General features: G+C 44.6%; 1 protein-coding gene across 1 annotated transcript in view; it reads left to right on the top strand.

Moving 5' to 3' along the window:
• The window catches only part of ANAPC4 (anaphase promoting complex subunit 4), a 107,448-nt gene that overhangs the window by 75,637 nt on the left and 8,203 nt on the right, over nt 1-23,608 (top strand). Inside the window, exon 32 of the mRNA XM_032135497.2 lies at nt 14,357-14,467. The gene's annotated coding sequence lies outside the window, so the exon portion shown is untranslated. The remainder of the gene's footprint in view (nt 1-14,356; nt 14,468-23,608) is intronic.

Raw genomic sequence — 23,608 nt, 5'->3', positions numbered from 1 at the left:
GGGAGGCTGAGGCAGAAGAATCGCTTGAACTTGGGGGGCGGAGGTTGCAGTGAGCTGAGATTGGGCCACTGCACTCCAGCCTGGACAACAAAGTGAGACTCTGTCTCAAAAAATAAATAAATAAATAAATAAATAAAAACACTGATAATAAGTGACAGAGCTGGAATGTGAATCTGGGAAGTGTGCTTCCCTCAAATGTCCACACGTCCATTCCCACCTCCTCCAGGCTGCGTGCAAATGCCCACCCATCTTCCCACCTTTTGTCACCATCCTGCATAGAATAGCTGTCCCCTCTCCCCAAGACATTCCCTATCCCTATTTCCCTGCTTTATTTTTTATTTTTTACTATTATTATTATTTTCTGTGACTCTAGCCAAAGATAGTTTTTATTCTTGGCACTCGACTTGTAATATACTTATTTGATTCCATTTTTATCGTCTGTCCCCTAGACATAGCTTCATGATGGCAGGGATTTTGACTTTTTGTTTGCCATGATATCCGTGTGTCAGGCTTTACATAGCAGCTGCTCAGTAAATACTTGTCAAATGACTGAACCAAACATGGATTGGGTGCCTTCTATGTGCCAGACACTGGAAATGCTGATACGTAAATGAAGCCCAGTTTTTGACTCCAGGGCTCCTGGTCTGGTGGAGCGATGGAGCAGCAAGGAGCCATTTAATGATCTTGTTTCCACGGGGCACTGGGACAGTAGAAAGCACAGAGGAGGAACACACAGCCCAGCTTTGCTGGAGCCAGGAAGGACACCTGGAGGCGAGACAGCCCCTTGAGCTTAGTTCTCAGGAATGAGTTGGGGATGTCCAGGTGAAGAAGAGGAGGCAGGGCTTTCTAGGTAGAGGGAATAGCATATGCAAAGGCTTAGAGGCCTGAAAGGGCATTGGCCTTCAGGAGAACACAGTCACTAAGTGGGAGGGATGCCAAAGTGTATTGAGAGGAAGCTGGAGTCTCTCTGAATCTGCTGTGATTCTGAAGGCTGACCGAGAAAAAAAATTTAAAAAAAAAAGAGGAAACTGAGGCAGATCTTCAAGGGCCTTGTTTGCCTGCTAGAGGACCCCTGAAAGGCCTGGAGAGCTATTTCTTTAATCTCCTATGCCATCATTTCCTGTTTCCTATGTACCAAGGAGTTGCCTCAGTTTATGTGAAACCTATTTCTACCGTGGTTGCACTCAAATTCCATCAGCGATGTTTAGAATGATCATAAATACAAACTAGTGGGAAAAGGAGGGAGACTGACATTGATTGAGTATCTCCCTTTTGGTGTCTGAAGCTTAGTTTGCATTAACAATGGAATCACTACAACCACCCTGAGCAGTGAGTAGGTGAGTGCAGTTAACATGTGCATTTTACAGGCTGGAGCACTGATGCTTAGAGGAATTAGATCATTGCTCAAAATCACATGGATGGTAGCGTCAGGATTTGAACTCAATCCACCTATCCCAGAACCTGGGTGTTCTTGCAGTGAGAAGAATGGACTTCTCTGTTCTTGCTTTTCCTGATTCCTCTGAGTACTCCAAGTGGCTTGGGTCACTTGATTCTCCTTCCTCTGAAGAGCAGTGACAGCAGAACCTTATCTGTGTGTTACGTGTAGACAATCAGACAACTGCAGTACCAGTTCTTCTTTCCAAAGCCTCTCGGATGATTGTGAACCATGGCTAACACTCTTCTTTGCTTTTGTCAACTGGCCAGGCAGCAAAGAGGACACCTGGGTTTTGCTGATAAACTTAGGAATCTGGCACCTATCCTACAGCCTGGAGAGAACTTATTTTCTCTTGGGGTGCTTGTGTGCTGCTTCTTTGCCAGGGCTTGGCTAGGGAAAGGCTGCATCAGGCTTGTGGCACACAGAGCAAAGCTATGAGGATGTGAGTGGCCCCAGGTCTCAGTGATTTGAAATAAAGTGTGGCAGATGCAAATAAGATTTAGACACAGTGAAAATCTCCGGCTATATAAGGTGGAGACAGAGGGCAGGGGTTAGGCAGAAGTAGACGGAAAATTAATACCATCTTAATGCCTGATGGAACTGTGTAAATAGTCACTCTCATTGTGTTTGCTGCTGTCAGTTCTTGGTTCTTTCCTGACATTTGTGTGTTTCCTCAGATGGAAATACCTAGCCTGCTCTCCAGGAAAGAAGGCAAGGAGGTGCTCTCAGTTTCTGTGTCTGGATGAGTTTTGTTTTGTTTTTTCAGTAAGACTTGGTGCCCTGTGTGTGTGTAGAGAGGGATGGAGAGGGGGATAGTTGCACATCAAAGGCTGATGCAGTTTTGCCTCATCTTGGTGCTCCTGAGGAGGGAGAGATTAGAGCTTTGTGGTTTATTTGGGGGACAAGTTCTTAGTTTGAGGAGGAAAAGGGTATTAAATGACTGTCTTAGTCATTTTATGAATACTAACAGACTAGATGATTTATAGTGAATAGAAATGTATTTGGCCCATGGTTCTGGAGGCTGGGAAGTCTGAGAGCATGGCATCAGCATCTGACAAGGGCCTTCGTGCTGTGTCATCCAGTGGCAGAAGGCAGAAGGGCAAAAGGGAGTGAGAATGAGATCAAGAGAAGGCCGAGCTCACTTTTATAAAAAGTGTGCTCTCCCAATAATGAACCCACCCTGACAATAATGGCATCAGTCCATTCGTGAGGGCAGAGACCTCATGGCCTAATCACCTCTCAACATGGTTGCATTGAGATGTGACACGTGAACAAGTTTCCAACACGTGAACTTTGGGGGACACATTCAAACCATAGCCATGACCCGTGATGACCCAGGACCCACCCCTTTTATAATTTTATCACTCATCCATTCATATCATTCATTCAACAGATATATATTGGCTTTGGTTGCAAAAGTGGAAAGGAAAGCATCCTTTTTATCAATCAGAAAGGAACATGTCAGTGGATTTCCCATAATTGCTGACTTCACTCCCAACATTTCCCATGGTGGCCCCTGGAGTCTCCCCAATTGTTGACACTCCCTTCAACTTTCCACCTCCCAACCCAAAGGGAAACCAGACTCTAGCTTGAGGACCTCATTTACCCTGCAGCTCTTTTGAGAGGAGGGATCTTCTTTCTCTGCATTCAACAACCCAGCTTAGAGCAGGTGTATTCCCCATGCTCCTCATTGTGATTTTTAGTTCCACTGGGGCTCTGCCCATTTCCACAATACGCTGCCCCCGTGCACTCTTGTTGTCCTTGTCATTTGCTGACCTCCTGGTAATTCCCACATGCATCCGTGGGCACCGCAGTCACCTGGCTCACCGTTTTCTTCTCCATTCTGGATGCATTACCGCCCAGGCCCTGCTCCCTCTCTTGGTCATCACTGCTCAGGCCCTGCTCCCTCTCTTGGTATGCTCTAACATACCTTCTCCTCCTTCCTTAGACCTCCAACACCTCCTTCCTATCCTCACTCTCAGCTCATAATGTAGCTTTCTGTTTCACTGAGAAAATAGACACCAACAGAAAAGATGCTCCTGCCAGCCTCCTGTCCACACATCTGCACCCTCTGCCTCCCCACCCATGACTTCTCTGCACTCTTTCTTTGGCCAGTCCTGCTTGCCTTCACCCTGCAGGGGCTTCCTCTTTCCTGCATTACCAGTTTCCCTCCCTCTTTTGGCTCATTCCCATCAACATACACGTGTGCTATAAAACCCCCCACCTTTAAGGTATAGACCCGCCTTTGACCCCAGCAGCCTCCAACTGTGGCTCTATGTCTCTGCTCCTAACACAACTCCTGGAAGCAGCTGTCTCCACTTCTTGTCCTCCAGTTTTCTCTTGAACGCACCCCCAGCTATCCTTTGTTCCCATACCACTACCTAGAAACGTGTCTTGTCAAGGATCATAGTGGCTCCCTCCTCCATGGCCATATCCAGGGTCTTATCTTAGTCCTCACTGTTCCTTACTCTCTACATGCCATGAGCCACCAAATGCTGTCAATTCTGGCCCTTAAATCTCTCACCCATCTGTCCCCCTCCTCTCAGTCAACATTGCCCCGCCCTAGTTCAGACCTTAGCCCTTTTCACCTTCCCTGTTATAATAAATGCCCTCTTTACCTGTCTCCCAGCTACACTTTTCCCCTCCCCAAATACTCCCTCCCTGCTTCACTCACAGATGCCAGAATGACCCAATCACCTCCTATCCTTCAAATCCAATGTTTGGGAATTTTAAAGCTCTTCCTTATTTTTTTTGACTCCTCTACTGACTACTCGTTTCCTGAAACTTTCTCCCAACTTAGATGTGTGACTTCCTCGCTCAGAATTCTTCAGTGACTCCAGCACCTACGGGACACAGTGAAATCTCTCTTCCTGGAGTACCAGATTCCTCACGATCTAGCTCCGGACGCTGCTAAGCCTCTCCTCCTTACCCCTCTTTCCCCTGAATTTCTCTCCTAGCCCCTGTGGCTCTTCTGAATTTCCATCTGTCTTTGTACACAAAGCTTCCTCTGGCTCGGAGGCCTTCTCCCTCCCCTGCCTCCACTTCATCTTCCAAGTCTCATTTTTCTCCCACAAATGTTTATAGCATTCCTTCTTTGTGCTAGAGTCTGTCACGGCCCCAGAGTCTGAAGCCTCCTGCACCTCTGTTGCAATCTGTCTGCTATCTGGCCCGTTTCCCAGGGATTTTCATATTGCGTAATTGTTTGCTTGCATGATTTTTTTTTTTTTAAGAGGCATGCTCTTATGGTCTTATTCTGTTGCCCAGGCTGTGGCACAATCATAGCTCGTCGAAGCCTCAACCTACTGGGCTCAAGTGATCCTTTTACCTGGGCCTCCCAAAATGTTGGAATTATAGGCGCAAGCCATCCCACCTGGCCTTGCTTGTGTTTTTTTTTCTTCTCACTAACCACAGCCTCTCATGTTTTTTTGTTTTGTTGTTGTTGTTGTTTATTTGTTTGTTTTTTGTATTTTAGTAGTGATGGGGTTTCACTATGTTGGCCAGGCTGGTCTCGAACTCCTGACCTTGTGATTCGTCCACCTCAGCCTCCCAAAGTGCTGAGATTACAGGTGTGAGCCACTGCACCCGGTCAGCTTTTTATTTTTGTGCCTCCAGAGTCAAGTCTGTGTTTGGTCCATGGTAGGTAATAAATCAACATTTGTTGAAAAGATCAACGATGAATGAGCTACGCTAGAGGCTCCCAGTAATCAGGACTCTGGTATCTGAGCCACTGCCTCCTAGTTTTCCCATATGGCACATGGTAGGAGTAATATGTTGCTTTTGAGGAGCTTCATTGAGGACTCTAATCAGGATCCCACGTATCAACAAGGATGCTCTTAGAGAATTTTGTCTTTTCTATTAGAAAGCCAGTTTTCTGCTTGTATTCTCTCAATTCTCACTGACGAATAGAGCCTGGCCTCCCATGGGGTGAGAGTAGGAGGCGAGCTTGGATTTTTGGATCCATCTGATCAGTTTCCTCCACAAAGATGGGAGACAATGGAGGGGAGAACCCTTTAGGGCAGAGCCCATGCCCTGGTCTTCATTTCCCAGGATCTCACTGAATTGGTGGTGCTCAGTGCAACCTCCAAGAAAGGTTTGCTGAGTGAATGATGAAGCCCTGATTGCCTGTCACAGATAATTTAATAGACTGCATGAGGCATATCAAAACAACTGGGAAATAGTTCCTTCTCTCAAAGATTCTACAATCTATTTGGGAAAAAAATGTATTGATTTGAATTTTAAAACTCCGTGAAGAATGTTTTCCCCAATGTTATTTATCTATTCATTTATTTTTATTTTTATAGACAGTGCAGTTTTGTTACATGAATATATTTCATAGAGGCAAAATCTGGGCTTTTAGTGTAACCATCAGCTGAATAGTGTTCATTGTTTCCGTTAGGTAATTTCTCATCCCTCACCCCCATCCCACCCTCCCACATTTTTGAATCTCCATCATCTTACTATTTTTCTTTTTTGAGACAAGGGCTGACTCTGGTTACGCAGGGTGGGGTGCAGTCCCATCATCTTGGCTCACTGCAACCTCAGCGTCCTGGGCTCAGGTGATTCTCCCAGTTCAGTCTTACAAGTAGCTGGGATTACAGGCTAATGCCACCATGCCTGGCTATTATTTTGTATTGTTGGTAGAGATGGGGTTTCACCATATTGCCCAGGCTGATGAGTCTCTGATGTCTATGATTCCACTCTCTATATCCATGTGTACCCATTATTTAGCTTACAAGTTAGAACATGTAATATTTGACTTTCTGAATTACTTTTCTTAAGATAATGCCCTCCGGTTCCACCCATGTTGCTGCAAAAGACAAGATTTTATTCTTTTTTATTCTTTCTGATATATATAGATATACACATTTTCTTTATCCAGTTATCTGTTGGCAGACACTTAGGTTGATTCCACATCAACCCACATCACTTTGCTGTTGTGAATAGTGTTGTGATAACATATGTATGGAAGTATCTTTTTGTTATGATGATTTCTTTCCCTTTGCGTAGCTTCCCAGTAGTGGGACTGCTGGATCAAATGATAGTTCTCTGAGAAATCTCTATACTCATTCCAACAGAAGTTGTACTAATTCACATTCCCATCAGCAGTGTATAAGCGTTCCCTTTTCTCAGCATCCTCACCAATGTCTGTTATTTTTGACTTCCTTTTTTTTTTTTTTTTTTTTTTGAGACAAAGTCTCACTCTTGTCACTGGAATGCAATGGCATGGTCTTGGCTCACTGCAATCTCCACCTCCCAGGTTCAAGCGATTCTCCTACCTTAGCCTCTTGAGTAGCTAGGAGAACAGGTTCCTGCCACCACACCTGGCTAATTTTTTTTTTTTTTTTTGTATTTTTAGTAGAGACGGGGTTTCACCATGTTGGCCAGGCTGGTCTTGAACTCCTGACCTCATCCGCCCGCCTTGGCCTCCCAAAGTGCTGGGATCCCAAAGTGAGCCACCACGCCCAGCCTATTTTTGACTTTTTAATAACAGTCATCATGACTGGTGTAAGATGTTTCTCACTATGGTTTTTTAATTGTCCTAATGGGATTTAGAGTCCAACCAAGAGCAAAGGTGAAATCCTCTTTAGGCGTCAGATTATGATTTCTTTCTTCACCACACAATAAAAAGGAAAGGAGAGAAAGAAACTAAAGTCATCTCTCAGACAACTCTTGGCTCTTAGCTCCTGCTGAAGTTGGAGACCCTCATGGGATATTCCAGGCATTAGATAGGGTGGGAAGAAGGGAAGAGGGAAGGCGTGAAACACAACTCCCTTTATTTTTCTTCTTCTTCAAGTAGTATCTTTTTATCTTTGGAATTTGGAAAGCAGAGATGAGGGTGAAAAAAAACTGCCCCAAAACTTATTCAGAGATAATCGCCTTGTATTTTAGTGTAGTTTAATCTTTGTTTCTTAAAAACAAGACAAACTATCTGTTTTTTGCTTTGTGTATAGGGATTCCTGTTGTTGTAATTACAAAAGCAACAAATGGTCACTGTTGAAAGGGTTGGAAACATCAATAAGAAAAAAAATGAGAATGAAAATTGCCCTCAGGGTCAGCAGATAAACAACAAACAGTGTTGACGTTAAAAGGTGTATTTTGTCTTCCTTGTTACTTGCTTCCTCTTTCATTTTCTACGTGACACAAAGAAATAAAACTCCACAGATTTTTTTTGTATTTTGTACCAAATTAGAAAGCACAAGTAAATAAAGGAATACAAATGAAAAGGGGAAAAGGCTGGGCATGGTGGCTCACACCTGTAATCCCAGCTACTTGGGAGGCTGTGGCAGGAGAATTGCTTGAGCCCAGGAGTTTGAGACCAGCCTGGTCAACATAGCGAGACCCCCACCTCTACAAAAAAATTTTAAAATTAGCCAAGCATGGTGGTGCATGCCTGAAATTTAGCTGTAATTATTTATTTAAAAATGCCCTTTTAGCTGTGTGTGGTGGCTCACACATTAATCCAAGCACTTTGGGAGGCTGTGGGAGAAGGATGGCGTGAGCCCAGGAGTTCAAGACCAGCCTGGGCAACATAGTGAGACCCTGTATCTAAAAAAGAAAAAAAAAAAAAAAAAGAGGCCGGGTATGGTGGCTCACACCTATAATCCCAGCACTTTGGGAGGCCAAACCAGATGGATCACCTGAGGTCAGGAGTTTGAGACCAGCCTGGCCAACATGGTGAAATCCCGTCACTACTAAAAATACAAAAAAAATTAGCTGGGCAGGGTGGCGCATGCTTGTAATCACAGCTACTAAGGAGGCTGAGGCAGGAGAATCGCTTGAACCTGGCAGACAGAGGTTGCAGTGAGCTGAGATCGCCCCCCCCTGCACTCCAGCCTGGGTGACAGAGCATGACCCTGTCTCAAAAAAAAGGGGGAGTCACAATCTAGAGAGAAAGGAAGACCAGGAGGCAGGTGGTTACCAAACAGTAGGCCAAGCACAAGACAGAGCTAATCACAGGGTGGGGCCATGTGGGGCAGAGCTGAGGAGCATCTGGACCAGGAGGGTTGGCCAAGGGGAGATGTGCCTGAATCTACCCTTGAGGGATAAAATTAGCTACATAAAAGAAGAGCAGGCATATGGGGAAGTGGTGATGGTGGCAGAAACCATAAGATTTTAAAACCAGGGACTGGCATGTGCACGAACATGGTGACGTGTTGCCATCCTTTACCCTAGCCCAAAAACACCCTGTACATAGAGGTTAGGATGAAAATTTGCTGAATGGATGGATGATCAAATACAAATTTGATTTTATTTGGAGACCATGGTAGGTAATAAATTAACATTTGTTGAAAGAATGAATGACGAATGAGCTACGCTAGAGGCCCTCCAGTAATCAGGACTCTGGCATCTGAGCCGCTGTCTCCTGATTTTCCCACACGGCACATGGCAGGAGTAATATGTTGCTTATGAGGAGCTTCATTGAGGACTTTAACTGGGATCCCAAATATCAACAAGGATGCTCCCCTAGGCAAGATTTTCTCTGCTTCTTGGGTTGTTCTGCATTTGATATTGTTAGAATGGGCAATGTCTGAGCTTGGCTGGCACAGAGAGACTTGAAGTTGGCTGTGCCCAGTTGGATCTTGTGCAGGAAGGGCTTGGCCATACTTCTTCAGCTGAATATTAATATTAATTGACATCTGAATGTTGGAGGTAGAATTCCTGCAAAACCAGTCCCAGGTGTTTCATGAAGCCTGGAGTGGGGTGGAGTGAGTGGGGTGGGGTATTGCAAAGTTGTCACCTTTGACTGGTGTCAGGCTCTGGAGAATAGGTCACAATAGTCACTGTCAACTCGGCCTCCTAATGAACCTCTAACCTGGCTTCCCTTCCTGCTTGCCTTGGAACCGGGCTGCCTGTTATCTTAAGGGCTCTCCATCTCTCTCTGCCTCTCACTATACTAATCTCATTAAGCTATGACAGCAACCCCATGAAATGAGTACCACAGACAAGGAAACAGGCCACCCAGCTGGTGAGTGGCAGAGCTCAATGTCAAGCCTTGGTGTTTGTCTCTTCAGAGTTTGTTCTCTTAGCAACTCAGTCCGTTTGGACTAACAAACTATCTGTAACAAACTGTCATAGACCAAGGGGCTGATAAACAACAGAAGTTTATTTCTCACAGTTCTGGAGGCTGGGACATCCAAGGCCAAGGCAGCAGAGTCAGTGTCTGATGGGGGCCCGTTTCCTGGTTCATGGATGGCCATCTTTTTGCTGTGTCTTCATGACAGGAATGGGGAGGGGGCTCTCTGGGCCCTCTCTTATAAGGACACTAATCCCATTCATGAGGGCTCCACCTTTATTACGTAATTACCCCCACAACCTCTCCTCCAAATACCATCGCATTGGGGTTTAGGAGCTAACATGAATTTTGGATGGGACACATTTAGTCTATAGTAGCAAGCACTCCACACCACTCCCTTTCAAACACCAGCTGGGCCCCTGTTGTGCCCTGGGCTAGCAGGTATCAGAGTCTTTAACCATTCATTCATTCGTTTGCTGGCTTAACATCTTCCATCCCTTTGGGAATACAGTGCTCCTGAGGGCTGGGGCCTTTCTCATTGTCATGTCACCCGGCCCCAGCACAGTTCCTGGCATACAGAACACTGTTAGTAAACCTTGGCTGAAGCACCAGCCCCATGAGGGCAAGGTTTTTTGCCTGTTTTGTTTCCTAACGTATCCTTAGTGCCTGGAATGGTGCCTGGCCCTTACGTAGGCACATAATAAATAGTTGTTGAAAGAATCCATGAACGGAAGGAGCAAATGTTAGACTTTGGGATACAAAGGTGAATGACCATTGCCTGTGCCCTGGCAACCTCACTGTTGAATGGGAGAGGCAGGCATTAGGGATGAGGCAATAAGAGAAGGAACCCAGAGTGACCAGAGCCACCTGCTGCCTGACCGCCAGGCCCTCCCGTTGTCAGCAGGAAGATGTTGACAGGGGCTTTTCTAGGGGCTCGGGGTATGGCAGGTAACGAGACAAAGTCCTTGCCTGCAAGGAGCTTATGTTCTGTTGGAATCATTTGCTGCCAGCTGGGGCCAGTTTGTTGATGGGTGAGGTTATGGCTTATAAAGGGAGAGCGGCTGGGCGCAGTGGCTCACGCCTGTAATCTCAGCATTTTGGGAGGCCGATGGGGCGGATCACTTGAGGCCAGGAGTTCTAGACCAGCCTGGCCAGCATGGTGAAAACCCATCTCTACTAAAATTACAAAAATTAGCTGGGTGGCTGTGCCTGTAATCCTAGTACTCGGGAGGCTGAGGCAGGAGAATCACTTGAACCTGGGAAGCGGAGGTTGCAGTGAGCTGAGATCCTGCCACTGCTCTCCAGCCTGGGCAACAGAGTGAGACTCTGTCTCAAAAATAAATAAATAAATAAAAATAAAGGTAGGGCACCCTTCCCCTCACAACAGCCAGGCCATTAGTCACTCAATCAGCAGAGACTTGCTGAGGCCTCCTGAAGACAGAGCCTTTGCTGGGTGCTTATTCCACACGGAAGGGAGCAAGAGTTTGCCCTCAGCCTGGTCAAATCAACGAGATAAGAGAACCTCTCATGCCCACTGACAAACAGAAAAACATCTTGGGGCTCAAAGTGCCCAAATTGCAGAACAGAGAAGTGCCTGGAGTTAGGATGAGCTGGTCATAGGCAGAGAGCATCTGGACTTCTTGGGTAGTGAGAGAGGTTCCATGTGACAGGTGTGTCAAGCACGTAATGCAGTCCACCACACGGAGTCGCTCAGGAAGCGGTTGCTGGTGCTTAAAGGCTGAGGGTCATTGTGGGCTAAATGGCCCAGGAGCATCTTCACAGCCAAGCTATAAAACCCGGGGCACAGTGGCTCACTTAACCCCAGCGCTTTGGGAGACCTAGGTGAGAGGATCACTTGGGTCCAGGAGTTTGAGACCAGCAACATAGTGAGACCCTGTCTCTAAAAAAAAAAATTAAAAATTAGCTGGACACAGTGGCATGCACCTCTGGTACCAGCTACTCAGGAGGCTAAGGCAGGAGGACTGCTGGAACCTGGGAGGTTGAGGCTGCAGTGAGCTATGATCACTATCTCCATGCCACTGTACATGGAGACATGGAGTTTGGGTGACAGAGCGAGACCCTGTCTCAAAAACAAAAAAACAAATCTGGCTGCAGCAAGTGACCTTCTGTCCTGCAGCAGGTCTGGAGAAATGGGGATATTGGGCTGGTGACCCACCCCACCCCAGCATCATTTATTTATAAATTCACCCATTCATATGATGCATATTTACTTTTGCCATGAAACATCAGCTTAATCAGATTAATTAACTAAGTGTTTAACAAACAATTAACATTTATGACTTGATTTTTATAATAAGCCATATTGTAGCATAGCGTTAGGTTAGTTAGGGTTCACACATGAGGAGATTTTGACCAAAAGTCAATCCTTCTTCTAGGCCAGGGAGTAAAAGTCCACGTGCTCTTAGGAAACCCACTCATAGGATGTCAGCTCTGTGTCAGGCACTGACCTGGGCATTGGGACTTCTGCCCTCAAGGAGCTTGTTTTCTAGAGGAGGAGCTAGACAATAGATAAACAATAACTATACAGTGCTAGGGAGAAAAATGAGATAGCAGAGGAGGAGAGCAATAAAAATCCCAGTGTGTGCTGCCAGGGTGATCAGGGAACAGGGGGTCACCTGTTCTCTGAGCAGGTGACATTTGAGCGGGGACCTGAATCCAGGGAGGGAGGATCCGCATGGGTGTCCACCTGCTCCAGGGACCTATGGGGAGGAAATCTGATTGTGTATATAACATGGTGATCATTCAGCAAAGGTTAGTGCCCCAGGGCTCACTGGTGTTAAGGTCATTGCTAGCCTTTGAGTGTGTGACATCTCCAGGAACCCAAGATCATGTGTCAGACAAAGAGGTAGAATGGTGGAGTGGAGTTGGGGAGCCATGTGGCTATCAGGAGGAAGCTCATTCCTGGGTAGAGAGAACAGCAAATGCAAAAGCTGCGAGATGGGAAGGTGTTTGATATGTCCAAGCAATGGCAAGGAAGGTGGTGAGCCAGGAGGGTGGGTGGAGAAGGCGCACACCGCAGTGGGGAGGTCAGCAGGACCAGACCTCATACCACCTTTTAGGCCATAGGAAGGACTTGGGATTTGTTCTAAGTGGGATGGGAGCCACAGGAGGGTGTAGGTTGCAGAAGGCTCATTCTGACTGCTGTGTGCAGAGTAGATGGGTGCAGGTGGGTTGTGGGCAAGAATGGAACCAGTGGTCACCCAGGAGATATTGCAGTAGTGGCTGTGTGGCAGATGGCAGTGGGGGCCAGGTGGCAGTGGTGTAACGGGTGAGAGGTGGGAAGTCAGGTCAGGCAAACACCTAGGGCAGTCAAGAGGGAAGAGAAGTCACGGAGGTATGGACAGGTCTGGTAGGGCTGGGCAGGGATGGTATCCCTTTGTTAGTTGGGTGGGTGGGGTTGGCTATTGCAGATCACTAGGGTTGCGTGGGTGGAAATCCCAGTCTCAGTTGCTGTGCCCCTGTTGTCTGGGCCCCGTGCTCTTGATCCTATGACTCTACTTGGAGGTCACTGGCTTACTGAGCCTCCTCCAAAGAGACGACTGCATTAATTTGCTAGGGCTGCCATAACAAAGTAGCATACACTGGGTGGCTTAAAAAACAAATTTATTCTTTCACAGTCCTGGAGGCTTGATGTCTGAGATGAATGTGTAGCCAAGGTTGGTTCCCTCTCAGTGTCATGAGAGGAGGACCTGTCCCAGGCTCCTGTCCTTGGCTTGCAGATGGCCACCTTCTCGCTATGTATGTCTCCATCATCTTCCCTCTGTAACTCTGTGTCCAAATTTCCTCAGCTTCTTCTAAGGACACCAGTTACGTTGGATTAAGGCCCATCCTAATGACCTCCTCTTAATTTAATTACCTCTTTTAAGACCCTGTCTTCAAATATGGCTACATTCTGAGGTCCTTGGGGATGGGATTCCAACATATGAGTTTTGGCGGGGACACAGTTCAGCCCATAAGAATGATCCATGGTGCCTGGCATGGTGGCTCACACCTGTAGTCCCAGCACTTTGTGAGGCTGAGGCAGACCACTTGAGGTCAGGAGTTCGAGACCAGCCTGGCCAACATGGTGAAACTCTGTCTCTACTAAAAATACAAACATTAGCTGGGAGTGGTAGCAGGGGACTGTAATCCCAGCTACTCGGGAGGCTGAGGCAAGAGAATCACTTGAACCTGGGAGGCGGAGGTTGCAGTGGGCTGCAATCGTGCCACTGTACTCCAGTCTGGGCGACAGAGGGAGACCCTGTCTCAAAACAAACAAACAAACAACAACAACAAAACACACACACACACACACACACACACACACACACACACACACACAAACAAGAATGATCCATGAGCCCTGAGATGGGGTTTAGTGCTGGTTTGTCTTAGCTCATCTAAAGCACCAGGAGCTGGGAAGACACTCCCTCAGTCTCGAGCCCTTCCTGTAGGCGTCCTCTTCTGGTAACCCGGCCTTCCATTTCCGCCTCCTTTCCTGCCTGGGCTTGGAAACCCCTCTGCAGCACCAGCCTGAGTTGTTGTCAGTGGCTGTTGTTTTTACTGTCTGTCTTCCTTTCTTCCTCCTTCACTAGGTGAGCAGCCCCAGCCCCAGCAGTGGGGGACACTTTTCCCAGTAGGGACGGCCCTTATGGGTCCAAGTGACTTCATCCTCAGGCCATTTCATCGCACGAAGCCTGATGTGCTCTGCAGTTTCTCAGTGTTCTGACCATCTCAAGACCAATAATATCCCAGTTTCCTTTTGTTGTTGATTTTGGCCTTGGATAAGCAAATGTGATTAGGCAAAGTGTGTAAGATACTGCATACAGTATCTGATGAGTAATAGAATGAGCACTGCAGAGGACAGTAGTTATTTTTACAATCTGTCCTCGCCTTCTTTTCTTTAGGAAGGGGCCTGGAGATGCCAGCACCATTGAGTTCCAGGGCACAGATATTCATTGGATAATTACTACATGACATCCATCATCTGATTTACTTTCCATGTGTAACTGGATGAGGTGAGTAGTTTCATCCTCATTTCATATACGAAAAATCAGAGGCTCGAAAAGTTGAATTGATTTGCCCAAGGCCACATAGGAAAGGGAAGAGGAAGGATTTGAACCCAGGCATTGGACTGAAACCCAAAAGGTTTTCATGCCACCCTTCTTGCTCCTTGTCTGATACAAGGAGCTCCAGCAGTGCAGGACCAGCCCAGATTAGGGAGCTGCAAAAGGGAGAAGGCCAATTTGATGATTGAAATAGGAGAAATAGGTTGGGCGTGGTGGCTCACTTGGAAGACTTACAGGATGACGACGGTAACGGAAGCCAAGACCTTTCCGTTTCTCCTCCTGGAAATGACACAAAAGCAAGAAGGCAATACATACTCCTCTCCTCATCTCTAACCCTTCCCATGATTCACATTTTCAAGAATCTAAGAGGCAGAAATAATGCACAATTTCTACAATACCTGTAAGGGCTGCCCAAAACATCCAAGATGAGAGCTTACATGGGAGGAAGCACAGCTTGAGTGTCCCTTATCCAAAACGCTTGAGACCAGAAGTGTTTTGGATGTTTTTGGATTTGGAGATATTTGCATATACATCATGTTATATCTTTAAAAAGGGACGCTGGTCTAAACACAGAATTTATGTTTCACATCATCTTATACACCTAGCCTGAAGGTCGTTTTGTACAATATTTTAAATAATTTTGTGCATGAAACAAAGTTTGTGTATATAGAACCATCAGAAAGCAAAACTGTCCCTAGCCCTGCCACCCATGTAGATGATCTGTGGTTGTTTGGCATCACCATCATTCCTGACTTTTGAGTTTATATGTTATGGATAAGTGATTCTTTTCTTTTCTTTTTTTTTTTTTTTTTTTTTGAGACGGAGTTTTGCTCTTGTTGCCCAGGCTGGAGTGCAATGGCGTGATCTCTGCTCACTGCAACCTCTGCCTCCCAGGTTCAAGTGATTCTCCTGCCTCAGCTTCCCGAGTAGCTGGGATTACAGGCGCCTGCCACCACCTTCGCCTAATTTTTTGTATTTTTAGTAGAGATGGGGTTTCACATGTTGGCCAGGCTGGTCTTAGACCCCTGACCTCAAGTGATCCGCCTGCCTTGGCCTCCCAAAGTGCTGGGACGACAGGCGTGAGCCACCGCGCCTGGCCCTAAGCAATTATTTTCTGAAACTTATTCACACATAAGTACTTAGCAGTAAAAAATATGACACGCCGTTAATGCAATGAAAAAATAAAATGTTCACGGTAACTAAGCAGCACAGTAGCATCACCAGAATACCTGCATCAGCTGTCAAACAACAGTGACAATTGATTAACAGTAGGCATTCAGTCTCCACCTGTGATGCTGTGTTTTGATTAAAAGGTTACTGTACACTGTATTTTATTTATTTATTTATATTTATTTATTTATATAAGAAAAAACATTAGAAACAGTTGAGGGACCAGGAAGTGGGTCCTCTAGGGATGATGAGGATGGCTTTCCTTTTTTTGTTTTTTGTTTTTTGTTTTTTGAGATGGAGTCTTGCTCTGTCACCCAGGGTGAAGTGCAATGGTGTGATTTCGGCTTACTGAAACCTCCGCCTCCTGGGTTCAGGCAATTATCCTGCCTCACCCTCCCGAGTAGCTGGGATTACAGGTGCCCACCTCCATGCCAGGCTAATTTTTGTATTTTTAGTAGAGATGGGGTTTCACCATATTGACCAGGCTGGTCTCGAATTTCTAACCTCATGATCTGCCCACCTCAGCCTCCCAAAGTGCTGGGATTACAGGCTTTTCTAAATGCTTCATCCACTGTCGTCTGCCCCATTAACGATGGTTTTTGTCTTAGAAATCTGTCTTTGATTTTATAGACTGACATAATTTATTGTTCTGTTGTGAATGAAGGCTGCTGGAGTTCTTCAATAAGTCCATCACACATTTTCACCATGTCGTTTATAAGCACTTTTTCTTCAGTGCTAACAACGTCATCTTCATCACTATTATCACAATCACCTTGACTTAAAATAATTTTGGGCCAGAGGTGGTGTCTCATGCCTGAAATCCCAGCACTTTGGGAGGCTGAGGTGGGCAGATCATGAGGTCAGGAGTCTGAGACCAGCCTGTCCAATATGGTGAAACCCCACCTCTAATAAAAAATACAAAAATTAGCCAGGCGTGGTGGCATGTGCCTGTAGTTCCAGCTACTTGGGAGGCTGACGCAGGAGAATCGCTTGAACCGGGGACGTGGAGGTTGCAGTGAGCCGAGATCATGCCACTACACTCCAGCCTGGGCAACAGAGTGAGACTCCGTCTCAAAAAAAGAAAAAGAACGTGTTGTTGTAGTTGTTGTTGTTGTTGTTGTGACAGAGTCTGGCTCTGTCACCCAGGCTGGAGTGCAGTGGTGCAATGTCGGCTCACTGCAACCTCCGCCTCCCAGGTTCAAGCAATTCTCCTGCCTCAGCCTCCTGAGTAGCTGGGGCTACAGGTGCCTGCCACCCATGCCTGGCTAATTTTTGTATTTTTTTGTAGAGGTGGGGTTTCGCCAAGTTGGCCAGGCTGGTCTCGAACTCCTGACCTCAGGTAATCTGCCCACCTTGGCCTCCCAAAGTGCCAGGATTACAGGCATGAGCCACCATGCCTGGCCCAATAGTGTTTTTATATTTAGTCTTCATTGCTCTGATACCCTGGTCACTCAGCTGAATTTACAGAGTCACATTTGGGGGAAAGTACATGGCATAAACATTATTTTAGATGAGAATTTTAGCTGGAGGATAAGCAGAACAGTTGTTAAGGAATAAAAGAATCTTATAGTCATCATACAACCCAGCTTCCCTGCAGTGAGCACAGGCCACTTGTACAAAATCATTGTGAAACCAATCAGAAAAGATGTCCCTGGTGATCCATGCTTTTTTGTTAGCATAGCAATGGACTGGTAAGAATTCACTCCTTAAACAGGGAGGATGCAAGCTTTTGCCTATCCCAGAAAGTGTACCCTTATTTCTGCCTGCTACATTGGTACATCCCAGCACAGTTACACTGTCCTTGGCATCCTTAATTCCTATAGGGGCCGTCTCATCAGCTGTATTCAGTGTCTTTCTGAGGCAATAACACCAAAACATTGATGTTTTGTCAGCATTATAGACTTGTTCTGGTGTCAGATTTTCATCACTGATGACCTTGGCAATGAATTCCTCTGCTGCTTCATGACCAACACGTTTTATCACCACAAATCTTTTTTTTTTTTTTTTTTTTTTTTGTGAGACGGAGCCTCACTCTCTTGCCAGGCTGGAGTACAGTGGTGCAATCTCCAATCACTGCAACCTCCGCCTCCCAGGTTCAAGCAATTCTCCTGCCTCAGTCTCCTGAGTAGCTGGGACTACAGGCGAGTGCCACCACGCCTAGCTAATTTTGGTACTTTTAGTACAGACGAGGTTTCACCATGTTGGCCAGGATGGTCTCGATCTCTTGACCTCGTGATCCACCCGCCTCGGCCTCCCAAAGTGCTGGGATTACAGGCATGAGCCACTGCGCCCGGCCTATCACCACAAATCTTTAAAACTTTACTTTGTCTTTTCTTAAATTTCTGCGACCAGCCTGTTGAATATTCACAGTTCCCTTTGTGATAGACCTTTGCTTGCTTCATGATCTGCATACCATTGAGTGGCATGTGTTCACTGCAGTGCTGATGGATCCACCCTTTCAATACATGATCAAAATCTTCCCTTTTAGCTTGATGCAGGGTTTTTCTACATTTGTCATTAACTTCTGTTCAGCTCTTTCAGCACAGAACGTGAATAGCTTATGCTTCTGTTTCTTCAGTTACACATGGTGGTCACTCTAACACTATAGTCTTCTGTAAGACATTTCACACTTTCACCCCTGTCTAGTTTGTCCAATAGCCTGTCTGTGCTATAGATAAACATAAATGCTTCCATTTTTTTTCTTATGACTGTTACCTAAAGGGATGTGGATGTCTGCAGGCTTTTCTGACAGTTTCAACAATATCTTTATACCACAGAGCAGAAAATAAGCAAAACAAAATAAAATAAACAAAAACCACAATGAGTAATGCACATAAGTCTTGGTCATATGTAGGATATCATGGGGAACATGCTGTTGGTGCTTCTGGCCTGCACACGTGCCATTTTCTTACCCTTTGTGGGTGTGCTTGCATGGGGGGATCTGGGCATGCATGGAAAAATATATGCCAGATATAAAGTTGAAGGCAGCTGAGAAGGTCTTTTTTCTTTGGAGATGCTGAATAAACTGTGTGTTGTGTACTTGCATTTTGACTGCAACCTATCACAGGAGGTCAGGTGTGGAATTTTCCACTTGTGGTATCATGTCAACCTTTGAAAAGTTTTGGATTTTGAAGCATTTCAGATCTCAGGTTTTTGGATTAGGGATAGTATGAGAGTAGCACCCAGAGTGATGGAATGGCCCAGTGGTTTCATGTGTTACAAAGTGCCATCAAAAATTTGTTTCCTGAAGGAAGGGCTCTAAAATGTGAAAGTTATTGCTCTTGTTTGCAACCACCTGTAAGTGAACTGGGATTTGCAACCACCTGTAAGTGAACTGGGATATGCAGGCTGGGAACAGAAGATCTCCTAGACTCAATTATATTCAGAGAAGCAATGCAGGAAGTATTATAGAAATACCTTGTGAAGCCATTTTTGCAGGAAGCAGTCTGTCTTTGTGGCAGCAGAGAAAGCTAGACCTTGTAGATTATAAAGCCTGGAGAGCTATCCTGGCCTATTCCCATTTCTCCCCAGTTGAATAGTCCAGGAAAATTCAACCTGATAAATTTCAAAGAGATAAAAGATTTCATTGTACAAGATAAAACCATAAAAACATAGTGGAAAATGTGAAATAATTTTTCTTTTTAAAAAGGAAATATGAAAAAAAGTATTTCTAACTTTAAAAAGTTACTAACATCATTAAAAAAGACAACCAACTGGATGAAATTTTAGCATAGATAAAAGACTAATTTCTCAAGTGGATAAAAGTCCTCTAGAAATTGATAAGAAAAAGAACAAATTCATTAGAATAAATAAGTAAAAATTACTGATCAGAAAGGATGTTTTGAAAGGAAAAAAACAGGAATCTTCATCTGAAGCAGTCAGGGATCCATGCTTTTCTTCAAGAAGAAGGAAAGTGTTTCCCAAATCTTCCTCAGGTCAAGAGGAAACAGAAATAAACTTTATTCAATGATTCATAGATTCAACTTTGGGAGGCTGAGGCGGGTGGATCCCTTGAGGTCAGGAGTTTGAGACCAGCCTGGCCAACATGGTGAAACTTCATCTCTACTAAAAATACAAAAATTAGCTGGGTGTGGTGGTGCATGTCTATAACCCCAGCTACTCAGGAGGCTGAGGCAGGAGAATTGCTTGAACCCAGGAGGCAGAGGTTACAGTGAGCCAAGATCGTGCTACTGCACTCCAGCCAACAGAGCGAGACTCTGTCTCAAAAAAAAAAAAAAAAAAAAAAAAATCATAGATTTGGGAACATTTATTTATTGATTGATTGGTATGGAGTCTCTCTGTCACCCAGGCTAGAGTGCAGTGGCACGATCTCAGCTCACTGCAACCTCTGCTTCACAGGTTCAAGCGATTCTCCTGCCTCAGCCTCCCCAGTAGCTGAGATTGCAGGTGTGAGCTACCACACCCGGCTAATTTTTGTATTTTTTTAGTAGAGACAGGGTTTTGCCATGTTGGCCAAGCTAGCCTCAAACTGCAGGCTTCAGGTGATCTGCCTGCTTTTGCCTCCCAAAGTGTTGGGATTACAGGCATGAACCACTGCTCTGGGCCTGGAACACATATTCTTTGAGAGACATAAGAAGAAGAAGAAGATAGGTTATTAGCATTACAGCTTCAGAAAGAGATGGATAAAGAGCAAATGAAGCCAAACTGGCAAAAAGAGTTCCCAGATGAATATCAGTTATGCGCCTACATCCTCACCCCTAAATTGCTAAATGGAGAGAAGAAGAATTCCAAAGGTAGGAACCTCAAAAGACAAACTGATCCAGAGCATTCAAAACCTTGGAGAGGCTCAAGGGATGAAAATTGGCAACCTTCTTTTAAGATCCAGTTGAAGCATTCAGTTAATGGAGGAAAGGTGCCAAGTTCCACTAGAGATAATTGTAAGGAATCTAAAAGTGCTAGTTCCCTACAGCCTAGTAATTCATAGAAAAGTATTTTTCAGATGTTTCAGAGATACACAGCTTAATGCCTAGGTAAAGGGAGTGTTTTGTAAGCTTGTTAGGTAGATTGTGAAGATCTCTTTTCTATCATAGAACCTTTATACATCTGTCATTCATTCTGCTCTGTAGGCATACTCATGGAGTTTTGCTCTTGTCACCCAGGCTGGAGTACAGTGGCGCGATCTCGGCTCACCGCAACCTCAGCCTCCCGGGTTCAAGCGGTTTTCGTGCCTCAGCCTCCCGAGTAGCTGGGACTACAGACGTGTGCCAACCGTGCCCGGCTAATTTTTTATATTTTTAGTAGAGATGGGCTTTCACCATGCTGGCCAGGCTGGTCTTGAACTCCTGACCTCACGTGTTCTGCCCATATCAGCCTCCCAAAATGCTGGGATTACAGGCGTGAACCACTGCTCATGGCCACATTCATTGTTCTTAAAGGACTATGTGATTATAAGAGAAGATTTTATAAATGTGTTTCTGCAAAACTCAGTGATAAGCAGGGGTGTCCCTGTCTTTTCCATTGTTAATAACTGTGATATGTACTTTTCCAATCTTTATGGATATGAAAATGCCTTGACCAACTCCAAGAAATCTTCAAGTGACATTCTCTTTCCAAAAAAATGCATGTTTTGGGGGCCAGGTGCAGTGATTCATGCTTGTAATCCCAGCACTTTGGGAGGCCAAGGTCAGCCTGGTCAACGTAGCGAGACCCTGTCTCTATAAAAACAAAGAAACATACATACAAACAAATGCATGTTGCATGGCCTTTGCCCATCTTTTTGTCATTACTAGTAATCAAAGTAAGATTATACTATTCCAAGTAATTAAGGAACCCATGCAGAGTCTAAAGTCTAAGTATTCTTGCTATTATTGTTCCAAATATTTACAGGGCACTTGAAATATATTTTTCATAACACTGAAGTAATGTGATTTCCATCTCCAATTTAATTACATTTTAAGCATCATAGCATTTCTTTTTATTTAAAATGGATTAGGATCCATGTTAAAGCAGAAAAGCAGAGTTTTCTAGGACATTGGGAATTAGTTAACAGAAAGCAAACTAGACTGTTAAAAGGAGTTAAGAGCTAGGGAGAGGCTGGGTGCAGTGATGGACAGGTTGGTAGCATGGGAACCGAATGGGTGATCAGAAACTGGGTCCAGAATGAAGTAGCAGGTGAAGTTCAGCACAGCATTCTCCTTGTCCTTTCTCTGCTAAGACACAGAAAACATTAGGGTTTTAGGTGGGTGGACCACCTGAGGTCAGGAGTTCGCCAGCCTGGCCAACGTGGTGAAACCCCGTCTCTACTAAAAATACAAAAATTATCCAGGAGTGGTGGTGGATGCCTGTAATCCTAGCTACTTGGGAGGCGGAGGCAGGAGAATTACTTGAACCTGGGAGGTGGAGGTTGCAGTGAGCTGAGATCTCACGATTGCACTCTAGCCTGGGCAACAAGAACAAAACTCCATCTCAAAAAAAATAAATAAATAAAAAAGAAAGAAAGAAAGGAAAGAAAACAGTAGAGTTTTACAGTTTTTCACATCATAATACCTGGTGTCAAAATCAAAATTAGTTACGAAATTACCTGAATTTTTGGAAATTCATATTTCTAATAATCTGTTATTCCAGAAAAAATAGGAATTTACTATAAGAGAGTTATATCACATTGTCTTATGTTGTAGAACCGGAAACATAACCATATGTTTTTCTTGTGAATTTGTATTGTTGTTGACTTTTGTGTTGATGAACAGAAATAGAACATATGATACTTGGGTTTTGCCCTGTCTGATTCCCAAAAGTTAAATCAGAAGACAGTGATTGATTTCATTTTGTGAAATGTAACTTAGAGACTATTGATCTGTTTTCCTTTTGAGACAGAGTCTCACTCTGTTGCCCATAGTACAGTGATGCAATCTTGGCTCACTGCAACCTCTGCCTTCTGGGTTCAAGCAATTATCCTGCCTCAGCCTCCTAGGTAGCTGGGATTATAGGTGCCCACCGCCACACCTGGCTAATTTTTATATTTTTAGTAGAGATGGGGTTTCGCCCTGTTGGCTAGGCTTGTCTTGAACTTCTGACCTCAAGTGATCCCTACCCTCTCATCCTTCCAAACTGCTGGGATTACAGGCATGAGCCACTGCGTCCGGCCTATTGATCTGTTTTTCATTACTATGAACAATTGGTCAGGCTCAGTGGCTCATGCCTATAATCCCAGCATTTTGGGAGGCCGAAGTGGGAGGATTGCTTGAATCCAGGTGTTGGAGACTAGCCCAGGCAACAAAGCAAGACCCTACTTCTAATTTAAGAAAATAATAATAATATGAACAACTATTACCAAACAAACAATAGTTTTGGCAGCATTTCTGGTGCTGTCTAGTCATCCACCCTTCTACAAGGATAAAAATAAGATAAAATGTCCTAGAGCCAATCCTAGCTTGAATTTGTCAGTATTTTTATATGTTATTAAGTTTTTTCCTCCAAATTTTGTAACTGAAATTCTGTTCATCTTTGCATACTTGATGGCATCTATGTCAATATCGATTGACTATTTATGAGTAGAATTCTGATACCTAATTTAAAATTTAGTTTGCACTTTTAAAAAAAAAAAAAAGTATTGCCTTCTGAGCAAATGATGGTAGTAAGACAAAGTATAGTTTGAAACTATAGTATCGCATTGGTTGTTAAATATAAATAAATAAAAACTAACCAAATTTGTCTAAAGCAGACTAAACTCTATCTTTTCATCAAACCAACATTTTTCTAAAAGCAACTTCACTTTATGTAGAGTAGACATTTTTGGAAATCCTCAGATAAAAAGCTCTCATTAAATCTTCCTGGAATAGCTCATAACCGAAGAGGAAGAAAAAAATAGCTAATGGTGTGATATATTTAGAATTTATATATTTAACTACTTATTTGTCTGTGAAGAAGTCTTCTGACTAAAGATGGCTTTCAGATAAATTT

Source organism: Hylobates moloch, unplaced genomic scaffold (genome assembly GCF_009828535.3).
Source record: "Hylobates moloch isolate HMO894 unplaced genomic scaffold, HMol_V3 SCAFFOLD_17, whole genome shotgun sequence".
Classification (NCBI taxonomy): Eukaryota; Metazoa; Chordata; class Mammalia; order Primates; family Hylobatidae; genus Hylobates; species Hylobates moloch.
Note: the sequence above shows the minus strand (reverse complement) of the source record. Positions and strands in the feature narration are given on the sequence as shown.